This window comes from Muntiacus reevesi, chromosome 18 (assembly GCF_963930625.1).
Source record: "Muntiacus reevesi chromosome 18, mMunRee1.1, whole genome shotgun sequence".
Taxonomy (NCBI): Eukaryota; Metazoa; Chordata; class Mammalia; order Artiodactyla; family Cervidae; genus Muntiacus; species Muntiacus reevesi.
The window spans coordinates 19,244,681-19,270,537 of NC_089266.1; the positions used below are offsets into that span (position 1 = coordinate 19,244,681).

General features: G+C 51.9%; 2 non-coding genes across 2 annotated transcripts; both read right to left on the reverse strand.

The window, feature by feature from the left end:
* Positions 1–11,817: 11,817 nt before the first annotated feature.
* Positions 11,818–12,008, reverse strand: LOC136150481 (U2 spliceosomal RNA). Its single transcript, XR_010659899.1, has one exon. It is a non-coding gene; the product is annotated as a U2 spliceosomal RNA (small nuclear RNA).
* Positions 12,009–19,763: 7,755 nt separating this feature from the next.
* Positions 19,764–19,954, reverse strand: LOC136150479 (U2 spliceosomal RNA). Its single transcript, XR_010659897.1, has one exon. It is a non-coding gene; the product is annotated as a U2 spliceosomal RNA (small nuclear RNA).
* Between the last annotated feature and the right edge of the window lie 5,903 nt (positions 19,955–25,857).

Below are 25,857 nucleotides of genomic sequence, written 5' to 3' on the forward strand. Positions count from 1 at the left end.
GGAGGGGAGGGGGTGGAGCGCGAGGGGTGGATCTCTTAGGTGCAAACGGTGCTTCAGCCTGGCTCGGATGTGCGGTTTTCTCTAGTGGGTAAATAAAGTTGAGGGTCCCCTCCTGTTCCAGAGAAGCCTTTACATTTTCTCTCTGTGAGCTATTAATAACCTCCCTGTCGGTGGTCTTCGACCCTCTTCCCTATTCCTGCTGGCTTTTCGGTTGGGCTTTGCTTAAGGTGATGACGATTGCATTGTTTAAAGGTTCCGTTTTTATATCGTCATATTTATCCATTTAAAGAAGATATCGTTTCCATTTTGAGCCGAAAGGGCTTATGAAATAATCTCCTAAATCTTCCTCTAGGTCGTCGTCTTCTTCTCCCTCGACAACTACATCGTCCAGCCGGGAGGGAGGTGCTTTCCCGGGGTTGGGTGGTGGTGTTCAGTCGCGCCCGACTCTTGGCGACCCCATGGACTGTAGGCCCGCCAAGCTCCTCTGTCCATGGAATTTTCCAGGCAAGAATCCTGGAGCGGGTTGCCATTTCCTGTTCCTCCTCCAGGGCATCTTCCCCACGCACGAACGGAACCCGCGCCTCTTGCGTCTCCCGCATCCGCAGGCGGATTCTTGACCACTGCCCCACCTTCCTCTGGAGCACGGTGTGAATGAGCAAGTTTCCCCTTCATACCACCTGTTTGAGATGCCGCCTGTAAGCCTCAACGGCATCCCATGTGCATTTTGGAGTCATAGGCCTGGACGTGCCTTTAAAATGTAGCAGAACTCACGGACGTAACCACCTTTGATACTCCGAGGCCCCGGGTTGACCTCTCCCGTCCGTGCAGACGGTGGGTGGTACACCCAATCAGACAGAGCCCGACGCTGAGAGGTGACCCTTCAGGGCCAAGTAGGAATCCCTCACACGAATGACCCTTCTCCGGAGAACCGATGCCGGCCCCGGCAGCGACGGGCAATGTGGAGGGCACCGGCCCTCTGCCCGACCAGGAGGCCCAGTGAGAAGGCTCCTGCCTTTACCCCTGGGACGTGGGTTTGCCTGACAGGACACAGCTGTGAGTGTCGGAGCTGGGGTCCGGGCTGCCCGCCTTCACCCCCGGTTCTGACAAACAAACGGTCACTAACCACCCGAGACTCGACCCACCGGGGCCTGTGCTGGGTCCCAGGGCCAGACACCGCTCCTGTTGCCCGGACTTGTCCCGCCCGGGAGCCGAATGGCCAGGACCCCGGGCGTGATGAGGAGGGGACCCTGTGTGCGCTCAGTCGCTCGGTCCCGTCCGGCTCGTTGCGACCCCCATGGACGGTAGCCTGCCGGGCTCCTCTGTCCATGGACTTTTCCAGGCGAGTAACTGGAGTGCGTTGCCATTTCCTACTCCAGGGGATCCTCCCGACCCAGGGATCGAACCCCCGTCTCCTGCGTCTCCCGCCCTGGCAGGCGGATTCTTTGCCACCGCGCCACCTGGGAAGCTCTTGAGGGGCCCGCTGAGAGGGTGGACGACTCGGTGCGGCTCCCACCTGGTGGGACCTCCTCAGGGCTCCAGGCCTCTCCCGGGTGGCTCGGGATCCCTACCCGCACACACCCAATGAGTGACAAGGTGCGAAGGACAGACAGGAAGCCAGCCCAGTCAGGAAGGCCTTCCTGACCCGGGAGACGGCCTCCAGGACAGGTTAGAGTTTCGTTGGGGGCGCTGGCGGTCACGTTGACATGAGGGGGGACCTGGGGGCAAGAGCCTCCGGGAGGCGCTTGGCACGAGCGTCGGCCGGAACGCAGAGGTGCAAAGCCAGGGGGCGCGCTGGGCGAAGGAGGGCCGTGGCCTGCACCCCGCCGACCCGCCGAGACGCTGCGAGGGTGTGAGCTGGGCCTCACGGCTGCTCCGGGGGACGCCTGCTGCGAGCGGGGCTCTCTCTTACACTCCTCATCCCCCAACCCCACGTCTCTCCCCTCGCAGGCTCCTTCCTATCCCAGACTGGGCCGGCTGGGTTCAGCTTCTCTGGGGGGGGGGACCAGCACGGCCCTGCTGTGCCCCACCTTTACCCAGGCCGGAGCCCTCCTGACTCAGATCAAGGCGCTTCTGTGACCCCTCTGTACAGTGCCCGTGTCCAGGCGGCTCTCCAGCCGGGCTTCACCGAGGAGAAAGCAGCTGGCGCTGTGTGACGGAGGGTCTGACTCTGCCTTGAGGTTCTGCCCGAGAGCTGCTAAGCCTCGCCCTTCCCTCGTCCCCTCTCACGCCGGACCCCGGCAAGCTGATGAGAAAAGCCTCACGCCGGCCGCCCCTCTGCTCAGCACTAGCCACTTAAAAAAAGAAAAAAAAAAAAAAAAAGAAAAATCCACAACCTAAAAGTGGAGACTTGCGTTTCATTCGGCGGGAATATGTAGGACTTCAAGCCCCGCAGTCAGCGTCTGAGGCGACCCTGAGAGAACTGCCAGGAGGAGGTGGGCGGTGGGGGGAGGAGCCAGGTGACACCCAAGTTTTGCCACAAACAAAGGGCGGGCGGTCTGAACGTCAAGGGGTGTCTCCTGTTCTGTACATGGAAGGAAACCAGGCATCCCGGGTTAAGGACCTTAGCGCTTTTCTATACCTGGGGAGATGCTCGAGTCTGGGCTCACGGAAATCACTCCTCTGACACGCATCTCGGCTCTCTGGGGCCACCGTCCTGTGGTTTTCACATCCTGGGCATCCTCGGGGCTCACCTGGAGGCGGTGGCTGTGGTGGGATGGCCGCTAGACGGCGGGGATTCTCTCAGTCCCGAGCGCCCGCGGGGCTCACCGGCTCACCTTCCCGTGACGGCCGCAGTTGCTGGTGACTGTGACGGCCTCGTTTACTGATGTGGAGCGAAGTGTTCCACTGCTCACCACCATCGGAACACCGACCTGGCCTGCCTCCTTTCCTGGCTCTTGGTCTGCCGCGGAGAGCCACCCCGCTCTCCCTGGGAAGCCTCATCATGGGACTTGTCAATCTCTTCGGGGGGAATCTGGCAGCGGCGGCGGTGGCGGCGGGGGTGTGGGGGGTCATCGGTCTCCACACGCAGGACAAATTTGGGGGTAGGGGGATGGGGAGATGCGACCCGGAATCTATGGGCCTTGCGCTCAACGATTTCCAGGACGGATCCACAGGCCTCCCCACCAGACTGGGCGGACTCCCGTCCGTGACACAACCCTCGAATTCGGTGTTTGCTCACCCGTCCACTGTCCACCAGAGTGCCTATGGCGGGTTATACCCAAAACCGGTCTGGCGCCGTCCCACGCCGATTCGACCGGCATCGGCGGGAGTGCATCGGACCCTTTCCCTGTCTCGGAGAAGTCCGTGTGTCAGAACACGAGGGCGTCTGAGCAGGGCTTCCGGTTGCACGCCGGGCAGCGGGGAGCGAAGCCCTTGACCTCAGACCGGGACTCGAACCCGGCCAAGCGCAGGCTGGGACACCAATCCACGCGGCTGGGTCTCCGACCCAGCCAGAGCCCACCGTACCTGGTTTCAAGACCCGATGGAGCTCAGGTTCTCCACGTCCTATCGCAGAAAGAATTCAGTGAGAGACAAAGTGATAGGTGAGAAGTGGATTGATTCCGAGAGAAACACACTCCATAGGCTAGAGTGTGGGCCATCCCAGAGGGCGAGTGTGGCGGCCTCCAAACGTGGCGTGGTTAGCTTTCATGGGCCGGGTAATCTCCTAGGCTAATGAGCTGATCAGCTGCTAGGCTAATCAACCCTGACTGTTCATTGGAAGGGCTGAGGCTGAAGCTGAAGCTCCAATGCTTTGGCCACCTGAGGCGAAGAGCTGACCCACTGGAAAAGCCCCTGATGCTGGGAAAGATAGAAGGTGGAAGGAGACGGGGACCACAGAGGATGAGATGGTTGGGTGGCGGCCTCAGCTCAAAGGACGTGAGTTTGAGCCAGCTCTGGGAGATGGTGAAGGACAGGGAAGCCTGGCGAGCTGCAGTCCGTGGTCCCAAAGAGTCGGGCTGACCCAGCGACTGGGCACCCGACAGTGAGTGGGAGGATCATTCCAACTATTAGGGGAAAGGGGTGGAGGTTTCCAGGAATTGGGCCACTGCCCACTTTTTGGTCTTTTGACAGTGCCTTGGAACTCTCACGGCGCCTCTGGGTATGTCCTTTAGCTTGCTGCTTGAGAATCAAGGTCCGCTTGAAGTTGAGTTCTCTGCCGGCTTAGACCCCACGGACTGTAGCCCGCCAGGCTCCTCTGTCCATGGGATTCTCGAGGCAAGAATACTGGAGTGGGCAGCCATTCCCTTCTCCAGGGGATCATCCCGACCCAGGCATCGAACCCGGTCTCCTGCACTGCAGGCAGATTCCTTTTACCATCTGAGCCACCAGGGAAGCCCATCTCAGACCCGTGTGATTCTAATGAGTGTTTGTTGTGTCCTCGGGCTGTGCCATTCTTTCAAAAGCTGTGCCCTGCCCCCTTCCCTTCTGTTTCGGAAACGCCTGTGGAGCTTGGAAGTACAGCGAGACTTGGGCCCCGCCTGAGAGTCTGGTCCGATTGATCTCGGGAGACCTGAGCCTGCAGTGGCCTGGGTTCCCAGCCGGAGGTTGGGGCTGGGTCGCGGCGGTGAAAGCACCGGGTCCTAGCCTCTAGACCCGTGGTCAGTGACAAGGACCCCGGCCCTTCGGCTCTGCGGAAAGGAATCCCCACGGAGACGGGAAAGTGGTGAAACAAGTGGGGCACTTATTGAGAGGAAAAGAGTACGCTATGTGTGGATAGGCACGCGGGCAGACGCAGAGGGAGAGTCCCTGAGTCGCGCCCTTGTAGTGGCTTGAATTACTTTTTTAGTTTACTTTCTAGATCTTTCGGCCACAAGGCGTGTGGGAATCGTAGCTCCCCCACCAGGGATGAAACCCTCACCCTCTGTGTTGGAAGGCAAAGTCTTCACCACTGGACCACCAGGGAAGTCCCTTGAATTGCTTTTGTGAGGCATTTCTCCAGGTTTCCTTTGGCCGATCATTTGGATCTGCCTGGTCCACAGGCCACGTTTGGTATATCTCAGGGTCCTTCCATGGGTGTGCATGCATCTCTTAGCCAAAGTGGATTCTACCCAAGAGGCCTGTGGGTAGCCTGGCGTTCGTTCGCATCACTCCCCTTTGACCTCCGAGGAGCCGTTCTGTACCTGTGTGGTCAGGGAGGTGTCCCGACTTCCAGAAAGAGAAATGTGTGGTCTGGGCGGGGCCCAGCCCGCTCGTCCTCATTGCCCTGCCCTTCTCCTCTTGGAGCTTTTGGTCAGTAGAGAACACATCTGATCCAACTGCTTTACCCCGGGGTGGAGGTGGGGAGCGGCAGGTACCTCCTGCCTCACCACGGCCGGACGGTGGTGCCTGGTGCCCGGGACCCAAGGACGACTGCAACGGGAGCCCTGGACACCACCCCACCACCGCCCCACAGCCCCGCCCACAGTAGGTCTAGAAGGGAGAACCTCCCTTCCCTGTGAGGAAAGACCTTTGCGGGTAGGACGTCACTGGCCTGTCATTTGTTTGGTCGGGCCCAGCCAGCCTTAGGGCTACCTGTAGGAGCCTGACTTCAATCGCCTACGTCGGAGGGGGTGTCCAAGCTATTCTCTTACGTGGCCACGTTGGGTGGTATTTCTACCAGAGGATGGTCACCGTCCGACTAACCGTCGGCTGGGGTTGAAGTGAGGGGCGGAGGGCGAGTGAGTGAACCAGGCACATCTAGGAAACCGTCCAGTGTAGAACCAATTCTGACTCCGTGTTGGATCTGTTTCTTGGACTTCAACCTTGGGTTTCTGTTGCTTTTGTTATTATCATCATACACAATGGCCTGCCCCCAGAGAACCCTGCCTCTCTGCCCATCTGTTAAAGTGTCTTTGGTCGGCTCCCAGGAAGGCTGATCTGACCCTACCCACCTGTGTGCACGACTCCAAGAGAGATGAGATCTGCATATCCCCTCCCCAAGGCCGGCCATTCCAAGAGATGTTTTTGCAGGACTGATGGCCCCTTTTAGTTTATTCCTCACCGCCTCTCCCTCTCTCCTCGGCCTTTTTTGTACGTTGCTTCCTCACCGCTTCCCTGTCTCTGGTTCCATGAAAGAACCTGGCCTCTAGACCCCAATAAGATGGTTATTTTGAGGCATGAGTCTGCCATCCTCTCTGGGACTAATTAGAGTCTGTACCAAAAGCAAACGGCAGCAGATATATGGGAGATTTGGCAGATGACCGAGTTTCAGGAGATGTGGAGGCGCTTGGGAGACAGAAGAGATGGGGGCGAGGCACGAGAGAGGAGGATGGAGCCTGATGAGACTCACCCTGATAGATTCAGACCTGAGTGTCGGGGCTTCCAAAATCTCTGTTGGCTGCGAGTTTAGAACAGCGCCTTCTGTACAAAGCACACAGGAGAAGACCAAAAGTTCAGACAGGAACGACTCAATCCTCTGGCACAATAGAAAAGACCGTTCCAGAAACCAGTCCGCAGATAAAAACAACAACAACACGGGGCGGGTGTGGGGGGATCTTCCAAACAAAACCTAAAGGTTAAACAATCAAAAGACTGACTCCTTAGAAAAGGCCCTGATGCTGGGAAAGACCGAAGGCAGGAGGAGAGAGGGAGGATAGAAGATGAGAGAGATAGTCGGACGGCATCACCCATATGAGCCTGAGCAAGCTCTGGGAGTTAGTGACGAACAGGGAAATGTCATGGTTCGGGCGCACAGGTTGGAAAAGAATTCCCAGACATGAGACAGAACCAGAGGGAAATAAAGTTTATTAAAATGGGAGACGCTGTTGGAACAGCGGGCCAGCTCAAGAGGGAGCCGACGTTGAACGTGGGCCCTTCGTCCACATTTACACCCAGGGTACACGGAGTGGGATAGGGGCCTTGGGGGTCATTTGCTGATTGGATGAGGCACACATAGTGGGTTGGAGGGAAGACTAAGGCAAATATCTTCTCCCTGTGGCGTAGGAGGGGAGACAGGTTATACTGCTCACGAGGACCTGAAATCCATTAATGGTTACAGCATGGGGGAAGGAAAGGACGATAAGGGTCTTGTTTTCTGTTCCTGCATTCCCAAAAGACCCTCCTAGGTCTTACCTGCGCTTTCCTCCTTGGGTCACCACAGGAAATGGACAGGGAAAAGCATGGCTAGGCAATTGGATCAAACGGAAAGAATCAAAATCAGCCTAAAAGAAAACAAAACAAAGACAGGGAACAAGCTGCACAGACCCCACCGAAGTCCAAGTGAAGAACACAAAAGAGAAATCTCCCGAGGAGAAAAACCAGGAAAGAAACAAGTCTACCATTTGGGGGTGCCAGTTTTGTTCTCGGAGGGAGTGCACCATTCCTGGGAAGTGCTGCGACACACTGCAGGCTCCGGTGCCAACTCCTTGCTCCAAAAACTCACTTAACTGGTATTGTTCCCAGAGAGAGGAGGTGTCCGGCGTTACGTTGGTAAAGAACAGATGCTACACTTGATCTTAGCCTAAAGGTGGAAAACCAGTGGTGCTTTCTCGGGCAGGCGGCCACCATCTTCCCCTCCTCTCCATTCGGCTCACCCTGAGCGACCCAGCCAGGCTCTCTAGCCCGTGTCCGCTCCAGACCAGTGACACTGAACTTGTTCTCCACATTCTGGTCGATTCGCACACCTCTTTTGGCTCCCTGGCCTGCTCCCGTGAGCCGCCCTCCTCCACCCTGAGGGCGTGACCAGCATCCTCTGGCTCCGCTCAGGCATCACAGGTGCCAGCTCTGGTCCGAAGGCAGGGGGATTGCGCTTGGGGTGCGGGAGCTGCAGGACCAGAACGGTCCGCGAAGCCTGAAGTGAGCTCAGGGCCGTGGCTGTGCATCCGGGGGAACCGCGTGAGCCAGAGGCTGCCAGACACCCGACTCCTTCCCACGGTCCTGGCTGGGCTCCTCATTAACTGAGACCCTGGGATGGTAGCTCAGCTGGTAAAGAATCCACCAGCAGGAGACCCCGATTCGATTCCTGGGTCGGGAACCTCCTCCGGAGAAGGGACAGACTACCCACTCCAGTATTCTTGGGCTTCCGTGGTGGCAACATCTGCCTGCAAGGGATCTGTGGGAGCCCTGGAGTCCATCCCTGGGTTGGAAAGATCCCCTGCAGAAGAGAACAGCTACCCGATCCAGGATTCTGGCCTGGAGAATTCCACGGACAGAGGAGCCTGGTGGACTCCATGGGGTCCAGTCCATGGGGGTCACCAAGAGTCGGACACGACTGAGCGACTTTCACATGGCCAGGCGGGCGCACTTGTCTTTTCTCAGTTCTCTGCAGAGCCGCTAGAGAGCTGCAGGGTCTGTGAGACTAGCAGAGTCGGCCCTCCCCTAACCGACGCTCTAGTTCTGCCAACCCTGAGGGGACAGACCCCCGCCCGCCCCCCGGGGACGGCCCCACAGGACAGCCGCCTGGCAGTCACTGCCCTGCGTTCTTTGCTGTGATCACACCCACCTGGATACTGGACACCCTAGAGAGGGTCAAGCTGTCATCATCCTCGTGTCACTGTCCTGATCCACGAGACCAGAGAGGCTAAGAAACTTGTCCTGGGTCACACAGCTAGCGGGCAGCTGATCTGCGGGGTGGACCACGGTGTCCCAAGACCTCGCCCGCTTCTGGAGCACAGGCCCCGCTCACTGATGGCGCCTCCGAGGGGGAGGCCAGCAGAAGAAGGCAACTTTGGAGGGGCGCAGGGCTGCTGGTGACAGACACGCTGGTTTGCTGGCGCCTGGCCCACAGCACCAGGGTTTCTATAAGGGTGGGTGGCACCTGGGGTCACGGCCTCACCTGACCCTGCCTCGGCTCCTGGCTCCGTGACTCCATGCTGCCCTGGGTTTTCCCTCTCTCCTGTGGGAGGGAAAGGGTGTGTGGGGGGTGATCTGTTTCACACCTTCTCAGGGAATCCTAATAACCTGCCGGCCAGATTAGCTCTGAGGCCCCCTCTGGACATGCATGCCCAGCAGGAGTCAGCCCTCAACTAGCAAACACTAGGGAGAAACAGTGACTTTGCCAGACACTTCTCTGAGCCGTCATCTCCTGGTGGGAAGCTCGGTTCTAAGAAAACCTAACGTGGGCCCGTTTTCAGCCATCCCCCTCCCTTCTGCCACTAGAGGTGCCCACCCCTCTGTGCCCCAAGATGGTTGTGAGTTTGTGAGTATCTAGCACCAGACAGACATGTCATATACAAATACACACACACACACACGCACACATACACACACATATAGAAATACGAACATGCTTTTTTAACTCTGCTTACCCACCACCCCACTTGCTCCAGGCCTTATCCCTCTCCAGCCCCTCCCCCAAGCCTCCTCGCACACCCCGCACCCCCGACTGGTCCTGTGGTTCAGTCACCAAGTCATGTGCGACTCTTCCTTGACCCCAGGGACTGCAGCACACCAGGGTCCTCTGTCCCTTACCATCTCCCAGAAAGTTTCCAAGGTATGTCCAGTGAATTGGTGATGCCACCCACCCCCTCATCCTCTGTCACCCTTTACTCCTTCTGCCTTCAATCTCTCCCAGCATCAGGGTCTCTTCCAAGGAGTCAGCTCTTCGTATCAGGTGGCCATAGTATCGGAGCTTCCGCTTCAGCACCAGTCCTTCTGAGGAGAATTTGGGTGGATTTCCTTTAAGATGGACTGGTTGGATCTCCTCGCAGTCCAAGGGACTCTCAGGAGTCTTCTCCTGCACCACAGTTCCAAAGCATCAGTTCTTTCGCCTCTGCCTTCTTTATGGTTCAGCTCTCACCACCGTACATGACTCCTGGAAGGACCGTAGCCTTGACCACACGGACCTCTGTTGACGAAGGGATGTCTTTGCTCTTTAACACACTGTCTAGGTTTGTCATAGCTTTCCTGCCAAGAAGCAACCGTCCTCTGATTTCCTGGCTGCAGTCACCCTCCTCAGTGATTTTAGAGTCCAAGAGGAGGAAATCTGTCACTGCTTCCACCTTTTCCCCCTCTATTTGCCAGGAAGTGATGGGACCAGATGTCATGATCTTAGTATTGTTGTTTTTTTTCTTCTTCTAAATATTGAGGTGTTTTTCTTCAAAATCACTTAGGTATTTATTCTTGGCTGCGCTGGGTCCTTGTTGACACCTGTAGGCTCTCTCTAGTCGGGAGCGCGGGCTGCTCTCTACTTGTGGCTTAGGGCTCCAGAGTGCGGGCTCAGTAGTTGTGTCACAGGGGCTTGGTTGCCCAGGGCCTGTGGCATCTTCCTGGACCAGGGATTGAACAAATGTCCCTTGCATTGGCAAGCAGATTCTTAACCACCAGGCCACCAGGAAGTCCAATATTGAGTTTTAAGCCGGCTCTTTTCACTTTCCTCCTTCACCCTCAGCAACAGGCTCTTTAGTTTCTCTTCCCCTTCTGCCATTAGAGTGGTATCGGCCGCAGACCTGAGGCTGTCGTTGTTTCTCCTGGCGATCCTGGTTCCCGCTTGTAGCTCACCCAGCCCGGCATTTCGCATGATGTGCTTGCGTAACAGTTAAACAGACAGGGTACAAGAAACAGCCTGTCGTACTCCTTTCTCAATTTTGAACCAGTCAGTTGTTCCATAGAAGGTTCTAACTGTTGCTTCTTGACCCGCATGCAGGTTTCTCAGCATACAGGTAAGATGGTCTGGTATTCCCATCTCTTTGAGTTTTCCATAGTTTGTTATGATCCACACAAAGGCTTTAGCCGACTCAACGAAACAGAGGTAGAGGTTTTTCTGGATTTCCCTTGCTTTCTCTACGATCCAGCGAATGCTGGCATTTTGATCTCTGGTTCCTCTGTCTTTTCTAAACTCAGTTTGGACATCTGGAAGTCCTCAGTTCACCGAGAACCAGCTTGGAGGATTCTGAGCATAACCTTACTAGTTCAGGAGATAAGTGCAATTGTCCGGTGGTACCTGGGGAGATTGCCACAGCGGCTGCTTTTCCCACCACACTGCCTGGTGCATTTAGACCAGCGCCCCACTAGATCTTGGTCGAATGCAGGAATCAACGGAAAAGGCCGAAAGAAGGTAAGATGGGGAAGTCGTTCTGGTTCATACATGATTTGAACTTTGTGCTGACCTGAACAGCCTATCTTGTGTATCCAAAAGACACAGTGGTTCTTACTTTAGGCCCTCTTCTCTTCTAAGTGATAAAAACTCCAAGTAATAATACAACTTCTTCAGTGGCACTGACCTCATCAGTCAGCCAGCTGTATAAATGAAATCCCAATACAACCAACACAGAGACTGAATTTAAAGCCCATCATTTTAACCTAGACTCCAGGTGGATCTCAGTGGCTTTCACTGGAAACTGCCTGAAGTTCAGAAAACATGTTACACAGGAGAAATGTTAGAGACAGCAGAGGAAGGCAGTCGGGGAGAGACATAACATCTCATTCCTGACTGAGAATGCAGGGTAGAAAGAACTTACTTTCAGAGAGCTTGAGATTATCCCACAGAGCTGCACTCAATGAGGTTATGAAATAGAGAACCTCTTAAAGAATTGGACATGGTTTTAGCACCAGAAAAGTGAAAAAAATGTGAAAAGAAAAGAAGGAAGGAAGTGAGTTTTAAGTCTCAGTTTTGGTATTTATTGCCCATTGAACTTAATTCTCCCCCCTTAAATTGTCAGGCCCACTTGCAAAGCAAAGCATATAAGAAAGTGAAATTGCTCAGTCTTATCGCGTCAGACTCTTTGCAACCCAATGGACTGGAACCCACCCGGCTTCTTGTCCTTTGGGTTTTCCAGGCAAGAGTACTGGAGTGGATTGCCAGAGAAACCTCGTAAAAAAGGTAACTCAATGTAGAGATAGTCCAATCCTTGACGGCAAAGGACCAGTTTCTGCCTTTGGGTACTTCTGTAAGTGTCCCCGAAGGGGTGCACCGCTCCTGGAGGTACTGCAATACCAGGTCGATGCGTGGAGTGGACGGAGCAAGCTCCTACTCCAACTCCCTGCTCCAAAAATCCATTTAATATATTGTCCTCGGATAGAGGACGTATCAGATATTAAACTGATAAGAACAGATACTACACTTGATCTTAGCCAAAAGGCCGAGAAGCGATGCTGCTGCACCGCCCGTCGCTGTCACCGTCCTGCTGTCGAGCATGTTGCACTCAGTGTGACCCGGGTCCCCGCTCACTCCAGGGCGCCCTGCCTTTGCCTCGTTGACAGTGCTATGGCGGCACCACACCAGACTCTCGAACAGGCTTTATTCTCCACGCTGTGAAAGAGAAATTCCGTATCTGCCGTAGCTTTGTCGTTCTCGGGCAGGAGCGCCGTCTCGAATCTGCATGCCCCGCCCTCTGTCGCCAGGAAGGCGTGGCTCCGGCGGGACCGCAGCGCCCTGGGGACGGCCTCGGGGCTGCGGCAGGGGAGCTCGTCCTTGGTGCAGGGGGAGAGGAGAGACCCGACCGGAGGGGGCGCGGGGTGGGCGGCGAGAGGGACCTGTGAGAGGAGCTGTTGGCCGAGAGTTTTCCTGAAGACAAGGTCGCAAGGCTGACTCGCTCGAAACGGCCGGACTGCAGTGTGTTACACAGGCCTCCGCCTGCGGACAGAGGGGCTTCGTAGGGTCGGCTGTCTGGAGGGGGCTCCCCTGCCAGGCGGAAGGCGGATGGCCCACAGCGGGGAAGGGAGGGGGCGTGTGGATGCGGAGGGCGGGCCCCGGCCGCGGGAGGGGTTCACTCCAACTCCAGCGCCCGCGTCCTTCGGTGCTTCTAGGAACCAATCCGATCCCGGGCTTCCTACCAAAAGCTCCCTCCGCCTAGGACCTCGTTTCCCTGCTCCTCCTCCTCAGCTGTGGGCTTCGCTGGTGGCTCAGATTGTCAAGAATCCGCCTGCAATATAGGAAACGTGGTCGATTCCTGGATCGGAAAGATCCCCTGGAGAAGGAAATGCAACCCACTCCGGTATTTTTGCCTAGGAAATCCAGTGGACATACGATCCTGGCTGGTCACAGGGTCCCAAAGATTCAGACACTACTTACACACCAAAAACAAGAAGAAGCATTCTGTTGATATGAGCTGTCACAGACACTAGTCACATGCAGCCAGGGAACGCTGGGCAGGTGATTCCTCCGAATTCAGAGGTACCACTAAATCCTGAGGCACCAGAGAATTCAAAGGTTTCCACTTTCAAGTGGAAAACATTGGGATTTCAAAGATTTACTATTAGAAATTGTAACATATCTCTGCAATGTTGATATTAATTGCATATTGAAATATTTTAGCTATCTTTTTTTTTTTTTTTTTTTTGGCAGGCATGTGGGGGGGGGGGCGGGGGGGAGTGTTCCCCAGGGTTTGCAAGAACCCTGAGGAGGGATGGGATGAAACCTTCCCTGCCTTGTCATTGAAAACATAGAGCTCTAACCACTGTCCACCAGAGAATGTCTGAAATATCTTGAGTTAAAGAATATATTAAACTTAATTTCACTCACTTCTCTTTATCTTTTTTTTTATATGCCTAAGAATGTTTGCATTTACCTGAAGGAGAGAATTCCCTGGTGATTCAGTGGTTAGGCCTCAGTGCTTTCAGTATGGGAGTCCAGGTTCCATCCTTGGTTGGAGAACTGGGATCCCAGAAGCCACAGGCATGGCCAAACTAAAACAAAAACAAAAACCAAAAAAAAAAAAAAACCAGTTTGGTTATGTGTGTGACTCACATTTCTTGAAAGCACTGTTACAGATGGAAGTGCTGAGAGGCTAAGTATCTTGCCTAATGTGAAAAGAAGTCAGGATTTGTATTCAAGCATCCTGCTAACTACTGGGGCCTCAGGTTTTTAAAATCAGGGGTCCTGATATTTTAACTGGGGATGATAAGAATGCCTCTCTGATGAGGGTACTTGTGAAGCTACATGAGGAAATGCAGCACATCGGGATGTCTTAATGAGTATATCCTAGGGAAAGTCACTTCTTGCCTGTAAAACAGAAATAATTCTATTTGACAGTCTTGCAAATGATCTACACCTACTCACCCTAAGCCTTCCTATTTCACATTCCCCTCTCCCTGGTCTTGTATTTCTGTTGGCTGCCAAGGGGCTTTGGCACCCATGATGCTCACATGGCATAGATACACATGTAGATGGACACAGACACATAGAATGTAGGTATATTCACAAACACACAGCTGTTAGTGCTGTGCTTTCACCTTGATGGTAAACCTTTTGTTTGCTGGTCCATTCTCAGCACCTATGGTAGTGCTCTGAATGTACTTGATTTTTGATGAGTATGTGTTGAATGACTGGATGAGGCTCCAATGAGACAATGTATACTGTGCTTAGCCTGGGTCTGACAAAGTCTTCAAATTTCTGAATCAGAAATTTTGAAAGGAGGCCCCAGCTCTGTGTTTATCAAGTCCTCCAGATGATTCTGACAAGCTCCCAAATTTGAGCATGCACCCATTCGTGTGGGCCAAACAACATGGGTGACTTGACAGAAATATATGACATCAAGAAGCTGAATCAGGCACTTCCTGGTGGTCCAGTGGTTAAGTATCCGCCTCCCAATGTAGGGGACACAAGTTCGATCCCTGGTGTGGAGCTAAGATTCCCCCTTGCAATGAGGCAACTGAGTCTGAGTGCTCTGGAGCCTGTGTGTCACAACTAAGACCCGATACAGCCAAAAAGTAGATACATTTTTAAAAAGCTGAATCAAACATGTAAGTTCTCTGGGGATTGGCCCCTGTAGTGTAAGCTCTCCACTCCAGTATTCTTGCCTAGAGAATCCCATGGACAGAGAAGCCTGGTGGGCTGCTGACCATAGGGTCGCACAGAGTTGGACATGACAGAAGTGACTTAGCATGCATGCATGCACTGGAGAAGGAAATGGCAACCCCCTTTAGTATCCTTGCCTGGAGACTCCCAGGGGCTGAGGAGCTGGGTGGGCTGCTGACTATGGGTCGCACAGAGTCGGACATGCTGAAGCAACTTAGCAGCAGCAGCAGCAGCAGTGAAAGCTCTAAAGATTCCACCAGCTCGGATAACTGGCCAACAGCCGGTTCCCCGCACAGCGTGAGCCTGGCTCTGTCCCCTCAGCTCACCTCTCTGTCTCTCTGGCGGGCTTGTTCCTCCCCCCTCGCAGCTGCAAGCTGTTGCTCCCCCGGCACCGTCACCCTCTTGGGGCTCTGGCTGCTGTTGCTTCCTGATCACCCAATGGCCCTCCTGAGGCCAAGGTCTCCCTAAGTGCCAGTCTCCTGTGCAGATGGAATCTGGAATCTGTTCCTGAGTGAATTTGTCTCCTAAGACACCACAACCTGCTGCACCTGCGTCTTCACAGCCTTCTCCGCCCTCCAGCCTCCTCCCGCCTCTGCCTTCCAGAGGCCTACCAGCTATTAGGCCGTCAGTAAAAGCATAAGAAATGTCACTGAAATCAGATTTCCTGCTCAGAAAATGTTCATTTACATCTGATCTTACCTCCACAAAGACAACTTGAAGAGGGTGACTTTTCCATTCCCAACCTCAAATGGTAGTGAAGGTCCTGTCTGAACGGAAGACTCCAGGGGAATTCCCTGGCAGTTCAGTGGTTAGGACTCCACACTTTCACTGCCCAAGGGAAGGGTTCAATACCTAAGATCCCAGGAGCTGGGTGGCATGGCCAGAAAAAGAAACAAACAAACAAAAAAACCCCAGGAGGAGGGAAAAGAATCCTGGTCAACTTCACTCCACTTTGCTTCAGACAGGCAGTGACAGCTCATCCACCAGGGGGCAGCATCTGCTCCTTCTCTGCCCTGGCCTGGGCTCTGGGACGTGGTTTTGGATGAGTTGCCTCTGAATGGGCCCCTGGCGGGAGAAAAGGGTCCCTAAGGGCCCCTTCCCCTCAGTTTTTCTTTTCACATTCATTCTAAGTAGTAAGTTGTGTTTTCCCCATTTAATTCTTTCTTTTCTTGACCTTGGACTCTTATTTTCCAAACCAAGGATGTAACCTGTGTCCTGTACAGTGGAAGAACGGAATTGTTACTGTGGACCACCAGGGAATTCCCTCTCCAATTTATTCTTGAGGAAGCTAAGCGGGAATTTGAAATACGTGTCTTTGTCATTCCCTGGTGGAAGCTGCTCCTGGACCTCCTCTCCCCTCCCATCCCTCCTCCTGCAGACTCCTCTCCTCCCTTCAGTTGTGCACTCAGATAGGTACTCACTTGGGATGCAGTGGAGACAAGGATGTCCTCAGCTGCTTCTTAGGTGAGCTTCACCCATCCTGTACCCTCCCCTACTCCAGAGCCTGGGTTGTCCTGGGGAAAGCGACCTGCAATCACCTAAGCCCCTCATTACATGCTGAGGAAACCAAGGCTCCAAAGGGGGTGGTGGCTTTTCCAAGCCAATTCACTTGTCAAGACAGGACTCATGATGAGTATCAGCCCAGGGTTCAGCCCACCAGGCCTTGAAGGGGGCTTCTCTCCCCAGTGTCATCCCTCCCATGGCCTCTGTTTTTCTCCTCTAAGAAATCCCTCTTTCCCAGAAAAGGCTTGAGGGTTCAGGATTACCCAGACCTTGCCTGGAAGTGCAGGGTTTTATAGGTATCCCTCCCAAGCTCCAAGGTCTCAGGGACCTCAGACCAGGAAACTCCCAGCTAAGGCCAGGTGCTTGGTTCCCACACTCAAGGAAACCCTTGAGTACATTCAGTCAATCCATCATGTAGTCAGGAATCATGGAGGGTTTCATGAATGCCTACTGTGTGGCAGGCACAGTGCTGGACACTGGGGAGCTGTGGCTGAGAAGAACCAGCTTCTGGGCTCAGTGCTTAGTCTGGTGGGGAGACAGCTCTGAGGAAGGACCTCCACTCAGCAGCTGAATCTGACCCAGGTCAGGAGCCAATGGGAGGAAGCAGGTAGTCTGTCCCAGCTAGTCTGTCCTTCTGTCTGGAATGCTTCCTTGCCTCCTGGCCACTTAAACTTGCCTCTGATGTCACCATTGGAGAGGCCTTCATGAGCAACCCCTCCTCCACATAAAGTAGCTCTCCCCTGAGTCAGTCTCCAGCACATTTCCCTGTTTGTTTTCCTCGATGGCTTATGTCACTATATGAAATGACCCTCGAGAGTCACTGTCTGCCTCTCCCTACTCCTCATTATAATGTCCACTCCATGAGGGCAGGTCCTTATCCATTTCACTGAGGCCTTCAACCTGGCAGGCACTCCATCCATGAATGCTCAAAGTAAGAATATTTGAATGCTCTCTCTAGGGAATCCTCCAATGCACTCTGTCCTGGGCTGTGTTCTTGTGGACAAGGGCTGCAGAAATGAGGCTGCCAGGAAACAAAGTGGTCATTAATGGAGGAAGACTCCAGGGTCCCAGGCTGAATGTGGAGATGGGGACTGGAATTCCCATTTAAAGGAGACTGGACTGGGCCAGGCCCCTGTGTTGCCCTTACAAACTGGATGGAGTAAGGTTCTATTCCAACTCCCTGCTCAAAAACTCATTTACTAAAATGTCCTGGCATAGAGGATATGGTGTTGTTTGGTGTTGTTCAGTTGTTAAGTCCTGTCTGACTCTTTGCAACACTGTGAATGGCAGCACGCCAGACTTCCCTATCCTTCACTATCTCCTAGAGTTGCTCAAACTCATGTCCATTGATTCGGTGATGCCATCCAACCATCTCATCCTCTGTCTTCCTTCTCCTTCTGCCTTCAGTCTTTCCCAGCATCATGGTCTTTTCCAATGAATGGGTTCTTCGTATCAGGTGGCCTAGTATGGAAGTTTCAGGTTCAGCATCAGTTCTTCCAAGGAGAATTAAGAGTGATTTCCTTTAAGATGGACTGGTTTGACCTTGTTTTCCAAGGGACTCTCAGGAATCTTCTCCTGCACCACAGTTCCAAAGCATCAGTTCTTTGGCCTCTAACACCTTTATAGTCGAGCTCTCAAATCCGTACATGACTATTGGAAAGACCACAGCCTTGAATATAGGGACCATTGTCCCAACACCAAAGTGATGTCTTTGCTTTTTAACACACTGTCTAGGTTTGTCATAGCTTTCCTGCCAAGACACGGTCATCTGATTTCCTGGCTGCAGTCACCCGCCTCAGTGATTTCAGAGTCCAAGAGGAGGAAATCTGTCACTGTTTCCACCTTTCCCCCCTCTATTTGCCAGGATGTGATGGGACCAGATGTCATGATCTTAGTGTTGTTGTTTTTTTTTTTCTTCTTCTAAATATTGAGGTGTTTTTCTTCAAAATCACTTATGTATTTATTCTTGGCTGCGCTGGGTCCTTGTTGACACCTGTAGGCTCTCTCTAGTCGGGAGCGCGGGCTACTCTCTACTTGTGGCTTAGGGCTCCAGAGTGTGGGCTCAGTAGTTGTGTCACAGGGGCTTGGTTGCCCAGGGCCTGTGGCATCTTCCTGGACCAGGGATTGAACAAATGTCCCTTGCATTGGCAAGCAGATTCTTAACCACCAGGCCACCAGGAAGTCCAATATTGAGTTTTAAGCCGGCTCTTTTCACTTTCCTCCTTCACCCTCAGCAACAGGCTCTTTAGTTTCTCTTCCCCTTCTGCCATTAGAGTGGTATCAGCTGCAGATCTGAGGCTGTCGATGTTTCTCCTGGCGATCCTGGTTCCCGCTTGTAGCTCACCCAGCCCGGCATTTTGCATGATGTGCTTGCGTAACAGTTAAACAGACAGGGTACAAGAAACAGCCTGTCGTTCTCCTTTCTCAATTTTGAACCAGTCAGTTGTTCCATAGAAGGTTCTGACTGTTGCTTCTTGACCCACATGCAGGTTTCTCAGCATACAGGTAAGATGGTCTGGTATTCCCATCTCTTTGAGAGTTTTCCCCAGTTTGTTATGATCCACACAGTCAAAGGCTTTAGCCGACTCAACGAAACAGAGGTAAAGGTTTTTCTGGGTTTCCCTTGCTTTCTCTAGGATCCAGCGATTGCTGGCATTTTGATCTCTGGTTCCTCTGTCTTTTCTAAACTCAGTTTGGACATCTGGAAGTTCTCGGTTCACTGAGAACCAGCTTGGAGGATTCTGAGCATAACCTTACTAGTTCAGGAGATAAGTGCAATTGTCCGGTGGTACCTGGGGAGATTGCCACAGCGGCTGCTTTTCCCACCACACTGTCTGGTGCACTTAGACCAGCGCCCCACTAGATCTTGGTCGAATGCAGGAATCAATGGAAAAGGACGAAAGATGATAAGATGGGGAAGTTGTTCTGGTTCATACATGATTTGAACTTTGTGCTGACCTGAACAGCCTATCTTGTGTATCCAAAAGACACAGTGGTTCTTACTTTAGGCCCTCTTCTCTTCTAAGTGATAAAAACTCCAAGTAATAATACAACTTCTTCAGTGGCACTGACCTCATCAGTCAGCCAGCTGTATAAATGAAATCCCAATACAACCAACACACAGACTGAATTTAAAGCCCATCATTTTAACCTAGACTCCAGGTGGATCTCAGTGGCTTTCACTAGAAACTGCCTGAAGTTTGGAAAACATGTACACAGGAGAAATGTTAGAGACAGCAAAGCAAGGAAGTCAATAGAGATATAACATCTCATTCTTGACTGAGAATGCAGAGTAGAAAGAACTGACTCTTCAGAGAGCTTGAGGTTTGAGAGAATCCCACAGAGCTGTACTTAGTGAGGCTATGAAATAGAAAACTTCTTAAAAAATTGGATATGGCTTTCGTTTCAAAAAACTGAAAGAAATGTGGAAATTAAAAAAAAAAAAGTAAATGAGTTTTAAGTCTAAGCTTTGATATTCTTCCTCCTGCAATTATCAGGATAACTTGTTAAGCATGAAAACAAACTGGGGAAAAAAAAAAAATAACACACCCAGAAAGAAAGAGAAAGAGCTAGTTTCTGACTTTGAGCACTTCCGTAAGTTCCCCCGAGGGGGTGCACCGTTCCTGGAGGTACTGCAATACCAGGTCGATGCGTGGAGTGGACGGAGCAAGCTCCTATTCCAACTCCCTGCTCCAAAAATCCATTTAATATATTGTCCTCGGATAGAGGACGTATCAGATATTAAACTGATAAGAACAGATACTACACTTGATCTTAGCCAAAAGGCCGAGAAGCGATGCTGCTGCACCGCCCGTCGCTGTCACCGTCCTGCTGTCGAGCATGTTGCACTCAGTGTGACCCGGGTCCCCGCTCACTCCAGGGCGCCCTGCCTTTGCCTCGTTGACAGTGCTGTGGCGGCACCACACCAGACTCTCGAGCAGGCTTCATCCTCCACATTGTAAAAGAGAAATTCCGTATCTGCCGTAGCTCTGTCGTTCTCGGGCAGAAGCGCCGTCTCGAATCTGCATGCCTCGCCCTCTGTCGCCAGGAAGGCGTGGTCAACTACTAGCTCCCCACACAGGGGAGAGAACTGGCTCTCTCCCCTCAGCTCACCTCTCTGTCTCTCTGGCGGGCTTGTTCCTCCCCCCTCGCAGCTGCAGGCTGTTGCTCCCCGGGCACCGTCACCCTCTTGGGGCTCTGGCTGCTGTTTCTTGCTCATCACCCAAGGCCCTCCTGAGGCCAAGGTCTCCCCTAGTGCCAGTCTCCTGTGCAGATGGATGCTGGAATCTGTCCCCGTGTGGATCTGTCTCCTAAGACACCACAACCTGCTGCACCTGCCTCTTCACAGCCTGCTCCGCCCTCCAGCCTCCTCCCGCCTCTGCCTTCCCAGCACCAGCTATTTGGCTCTCAGTAAAAGCATCAGAAATGTCACTGAAATCAGATTTCCTGCTCAGAAAATGTTCATTTACATCTGATCAGTATCAGGATCAGTTCAGTCTCTCAGTCGTGTCTGACTTTGCGACCCCATGAACCACAGCACGCCAGGCCTCCCTGTCCATCACTAATTCCTGGAGTCCACCCAAACCCATGTCCATTGAGTTGGTGATGCCATCCAACCGTCTCATCCTCTATTGTCCCCTTCTCCTCCTGCCCTCAATCTTTCCCAGCATCAGGATCTTTTCAAATACATCTGCTCTTTGCATCAGGCCAAAGTATTTTCATTTCAGCTTCAGCATCAGTCCTTCCAATGAATAGTCAGGACTGATTTCCTTTAGGATGGACTGGTGCCGGGGTCCAGCCTCGGCAGGATCCAGGGGTTACCCTCGGGATGAACGGCATTGGCGAGAGAAGACACATGAGACCAGCCTTGATAGGGCCAAGTCTGGGAGGGAGAGAGAGAGAAAGAGAGAGAGAGAGAGTGACCAGACAGGGGTGTTTGCAGGGTCTGGCAGGGTCTGGCAATGCTTTATTTTTTACCGTAGCTTTTATACCCTAAGTTAGTACATTTCTAAGGGGAAGATAGTTTAACATTACATCAGCTTGTTCTTCACAAAACCAGGGTGTTTTCTGCATACTTCTTTGTTTATGAGGGTTTTGTACATTATCTTCTGGCCTTGGGGCCTATTAACATTTTATGCAGGTCAGGTGAATGTAAACCTATTTTCCGTTTCTATGGTGACCTTAAAGGAAAGGTAGCAGTCTCATAGGGCAACAGTACAGAGTAGAAGTATAACCTTGTTAACATAAAAATTAATCCTTCTGCAGAAGTTGTCAGTTGAGTTTATCTAAGAAGTTTACCCCACACAGACTCTGCGACTTTGGTGAGGCAGCCTCTGTCTAGCACTCCTGGCTGACAATTAACAACAATCTCATTGTTACCACACTAGGGCTAAGCTCTTATTTTTCTAGATCTATAACTATATTAACAATGGTTTCTATAACACAACCTTAGCACATTAAGAGCAAAAACACAGCAAGCAAACGTTAACCCAATAACCACCTTTAGAATAATTTTTCTTATGTTTTCTAATAGGACTCCTTCACCCCCCCAAAAAGGCTCTATGTCTATTAGGGCCTTTATATGATCAGGTTCTTTATGCTGTTTTATGATTAGGGTATTGTGAGTAGTCATGCGTATTAGTCCCAAGGGCATAAATGCATTTGCCAAACAAACTAAAATACCAGCAAAGGCGTTTAAATTAAAACACTCCTTTCACCCTGGATAATCTCATAAAATACCACCACCTGGGAAACTTATTGATTAAAGTTCTAAACTGATGCTTATTTGGGGAGAGATTGGGGAAGGCTTTCTGCCTGTGTCATAGAAATTAGGAAGTAGTCTATTGAAGCAAGCATCAGAAAGACAGATATCATCTTTAAGGTGAGTGCCAGGGGCAGCTTTTCGGAATCCCTGAAAACCTGATCCACCTTGTCTGTCAGGTTTTCTCCTCATGACCTTGTCAAGGGTGGGATCTCATGTGCCGGCTCCCGGCAGACTGGTTAGATCTTGCAGTCCAAGGGACTCTCAAGAGTCTTCTCCAACACCACAGTTCAAAAGCATCAGCTCTTCGGCGCTCAGCTTTCTTTATAGTCCAACTCTCACATCCATACATGAACACTGGAAAAACCATAGCCTTGACTAGACGGACCTTTGTTGGCAAAGTAATGTCTCTGCTTTTCAATATGCTGTCTAGGTTGGTCATAACTTGCCTTCCAAGGAGTAAGCGTCTTTTAATTTCATGGCTGCAGTCACCATCTACAGTGATTTTGGAGTGCAGAAAATTAAAGTTAGCCACTGTTTCCACTGTTTCCCCATCTATTTGCCATGTAGTGATGGGACCGGATGCCATGATCTTAGTTTTCTGAATGTTGAGTTTTAAACCAACTTTTTCACTCTCCTCTGTCACTTTCATTAAGAGACTCTTTAGATCTTCACTTTCTGCCTCTAGGGTGGTGTCATCTGCATATCTGAGGTTATTGATATTTCTCCCGGCAATCTTGATTCCAGCTTGTGCTTCCTCCAGCCCAGCGTTTCTCATGATGTACTCTGCATACAAGTTAAATAAGCAGGGTGACTATATACAACCTTGACATACTCCTTTTCCTATTTGGAACCAGTCTGTTGTTCTATGTCCAGTTCTAACTGTTGCTTCCTGACCTGCATACAGGTTTCTTAAGAGGCAGGTCAGGTGGTCTGGTATTCCCATTTCTTTCAGAATTTTCCACAGTTTATTGTGATCCACACAGTCAAAGGCTTTGGTATAGTCAATAAAGCAGGAATAGATGTTTTTCTGGAACCCTCTTGCTTTTTTGATGATCCATCGGATGTTGGTAATTTGATCTCTGGTTCCTCTGCCTTTTCTAAAACCAGCTTGAACATCTGGAAGTTCATGGTTCACGTATTGCTGAAGCCTGGCTTGGAGATCATACATCTGATCATACCTCCACAAAAACAACTAGAAAAGGGTGACTTTTCCATTCCCAACCTCAAACTGTTCTGAAGGTCCTGCCTGAAAAGGAGACTCCAGGGGTTTTCCCTGGCAGTTCAGAGGTTAGGACTCCACGCTTTCACTGCCAAAGGCAAGGGTTCAATACCCGGTAAGGGATCTAAGATCCCACAAGCCCAGTGGCATGGCCAGAAAAAGAAACGAACAAAAAATCCCAGAAGGAGGGAAAGAAACCTGTCCAAAGTCACACCACTTTGTTTCAGACTTGGGCAGTGACAGACAGACTTGGCAGTGACCACGCTTTCACTGCCAAAGGCAAGGGTTCAATACCCGGTAAGGGATCTAAGATCCCACAAGCCCAGTGGCATGGCCAGAAAAAGAAACGAACAAAAAATCCCAGAAGGAGGGAAAGAAACCTGTCCAAAGTCACACCACTTTGCTTCAGACTTGGGCAGTGACAGGAGGGAAAGAAACCTGTCCAAAGTCACACCACTTTGCTTCAGACTTGGGCAGTGACAGACAGTGACAGACAATCACCTTCAGTGACAGACCAGGGGCAGCATCTGCTCCTTTTCCGCCCTGGCTTGGGCTCTGGGACGTGACTTTAGATGAGTTGCCTCTGAATGGGCCCCTTGCGGGAGAAAAAGGTCTCTAAGGGCCCTTTCCCACAGTTTTTCTTTTCACATCGATTCTAGGTAGTAGGTTGTGTTTTCCCCATTTTATTCTTTCTTTCCTTGGCCTTGGCATCTTATTTCCCAAACCAGGGATGTAACCCGTGTCCTGTACAGTGGAAGAACAGAATTGTAACCCTGGACCACTGGGGAATTCCCTCTCCAATTCATGCTTGGGGAAGCAAAACTGGAATTTGAAATACGTATCTTTGTGATTCCCTGGCAGAAGCTGCTCTGGGACCTCCTCTCCCCTCCCATTCCTCCTCCTGAGACTCGTCTCCTCCCTTCAGTTCTGCACTCAGGTATTCCGTTGGGATGCAGTGGAGAATCGATGTTGTCAGCTGCTTCCCTTGGTGAGCTTCACCCATCCTGTACCCTCCTTTACTCCAGAGCCTGGGTTGTCCTGGGGAAAGGGACCTGGAATCATCTAAGTCCCTCATTACATGCTGAGGAAACCAAGGCTCCAAAGGGGGAGGTGGCTTTTCCAAGCCATTTCACTTGTCAGGACAGGACTCATGATGAGTCTCAGCCCAGGGTTCAGCCCACCAGGCCTTGAAGGGGGCTTCTCTCCCCAGTGTCATCCCTCCCATGGCCTCTGTTTTTCTCCTCTAAGAAATCCCTCTTCCCCAGTAAAGGCCTGAGGGTTCAGGATTACCCAGACCTTGCCTGGAAGTGCAGGGTTTTATAGGTATCCTTCCCAAACTCCAAGGTGTCAGGGACCTCGGACCAGGAAACTCCCAGCTAAGGCCAGGTGCTTGGTTCCCACACTCAAGGAAACCCTTGAGTACATTTAGTCAATCCATCATGTAGTCAGGAATCATGGAGGGTTTCATGAATGCCTACTGTGTGGCAGGCACAGTGCTGGACACTGCGGAGCTGTGGCTGAGAAGAACCAGCTTCTGGGCTCAGTGCTTAGTCTGGTGGGAAGACAGCTCTGAGGAAGGACCTCCACTCAGCAGCTGAATCTGACCCAGGTCAGGAGCCAATGGGAGGAAGCAGGTAGGTCCCAGCTAGTCTGTCCTTCTGTCTGGGATGCTTCCTTGTCTCCTGGCCACTTAAACTTGCCTCTGATGTCACCACTGGAGAGGCCTTCATAAGCAGCCCCCTCCTCCACGTAAAGTAGCTCTCCCCCCAGTCACTCTCCAGCACATTTCCCTGTTTATTTTCCTCGATGGCTTATGTCACTATATGAAATGACCCTCGAGAGTCACTGTCTGCCTCTCCCTACTTCTCATTATAATGTCCACTCCATGAGGGCAGGTCCTTATCCATTTCACTGAGGCCTTCAACCTGGCAGGCGCTCCATCCATGAATGCTCAAAGTAAGAATGTTTGAATGTTCCCTCTAGGGAATCCTCCAATGCACTCTGTCCTGGGCTGTGATCTTGTGGACAAGGGCTGCAGAAATGAGGCTGCCAGGAAACAAAGTGGTCATTAATGGAGGAAGGCTCCAGGGCTCCAGGCTGGATGTGGAGACGGGGACTGGAACTCCCATTTAAAGGCTACTGGACTGAGCCAGGCCCCGGTGTTGCCCTGACAAACTAGGTCCCCTCCTTCACCCCCACTTTGCCCCACCTCCTCCTTGCCATTTGTTTATCAACGCCTTTCCTGGCAAAGGCAAAGGATGAAGGATGGGGGAGAGATTGCCAGTTTCAGGTCTCTTATCTTTAATCAAGTGACTGGTGCCCTCTCAGGTGAGAGGCCCAGGAGATGTAACAGAGGAGCTAGGAAGTTTCAGAGGTCGTGGAGGAAACAATATCTGCTTCACAGATATTGTTCACAGCCCACTTCAGCTAATTTCCAGCTGGGTGACTTTCACAAGTTACTTAATCTTTTTGTTTTTCAGTATCTTCTTTTAGGGAAAACACACTTGGGTGGAGTCAAGAATTTAAAAAATTCCTAGAGCTGAGCGTCTTCCCCTGGGGACTCCAGTAAACCCACACTGTTTCAGAGATCTGTTAGGTGTTGGGAGCAGTACCTTGTCCACAGGACAGAAGAAATAATCCAGTGTTAAAAATAAAGAAAAATAGTAAATGATCTGGACACCTCCTTTACAGTGGTTTGAAAGTTAAAATAAAATCTGC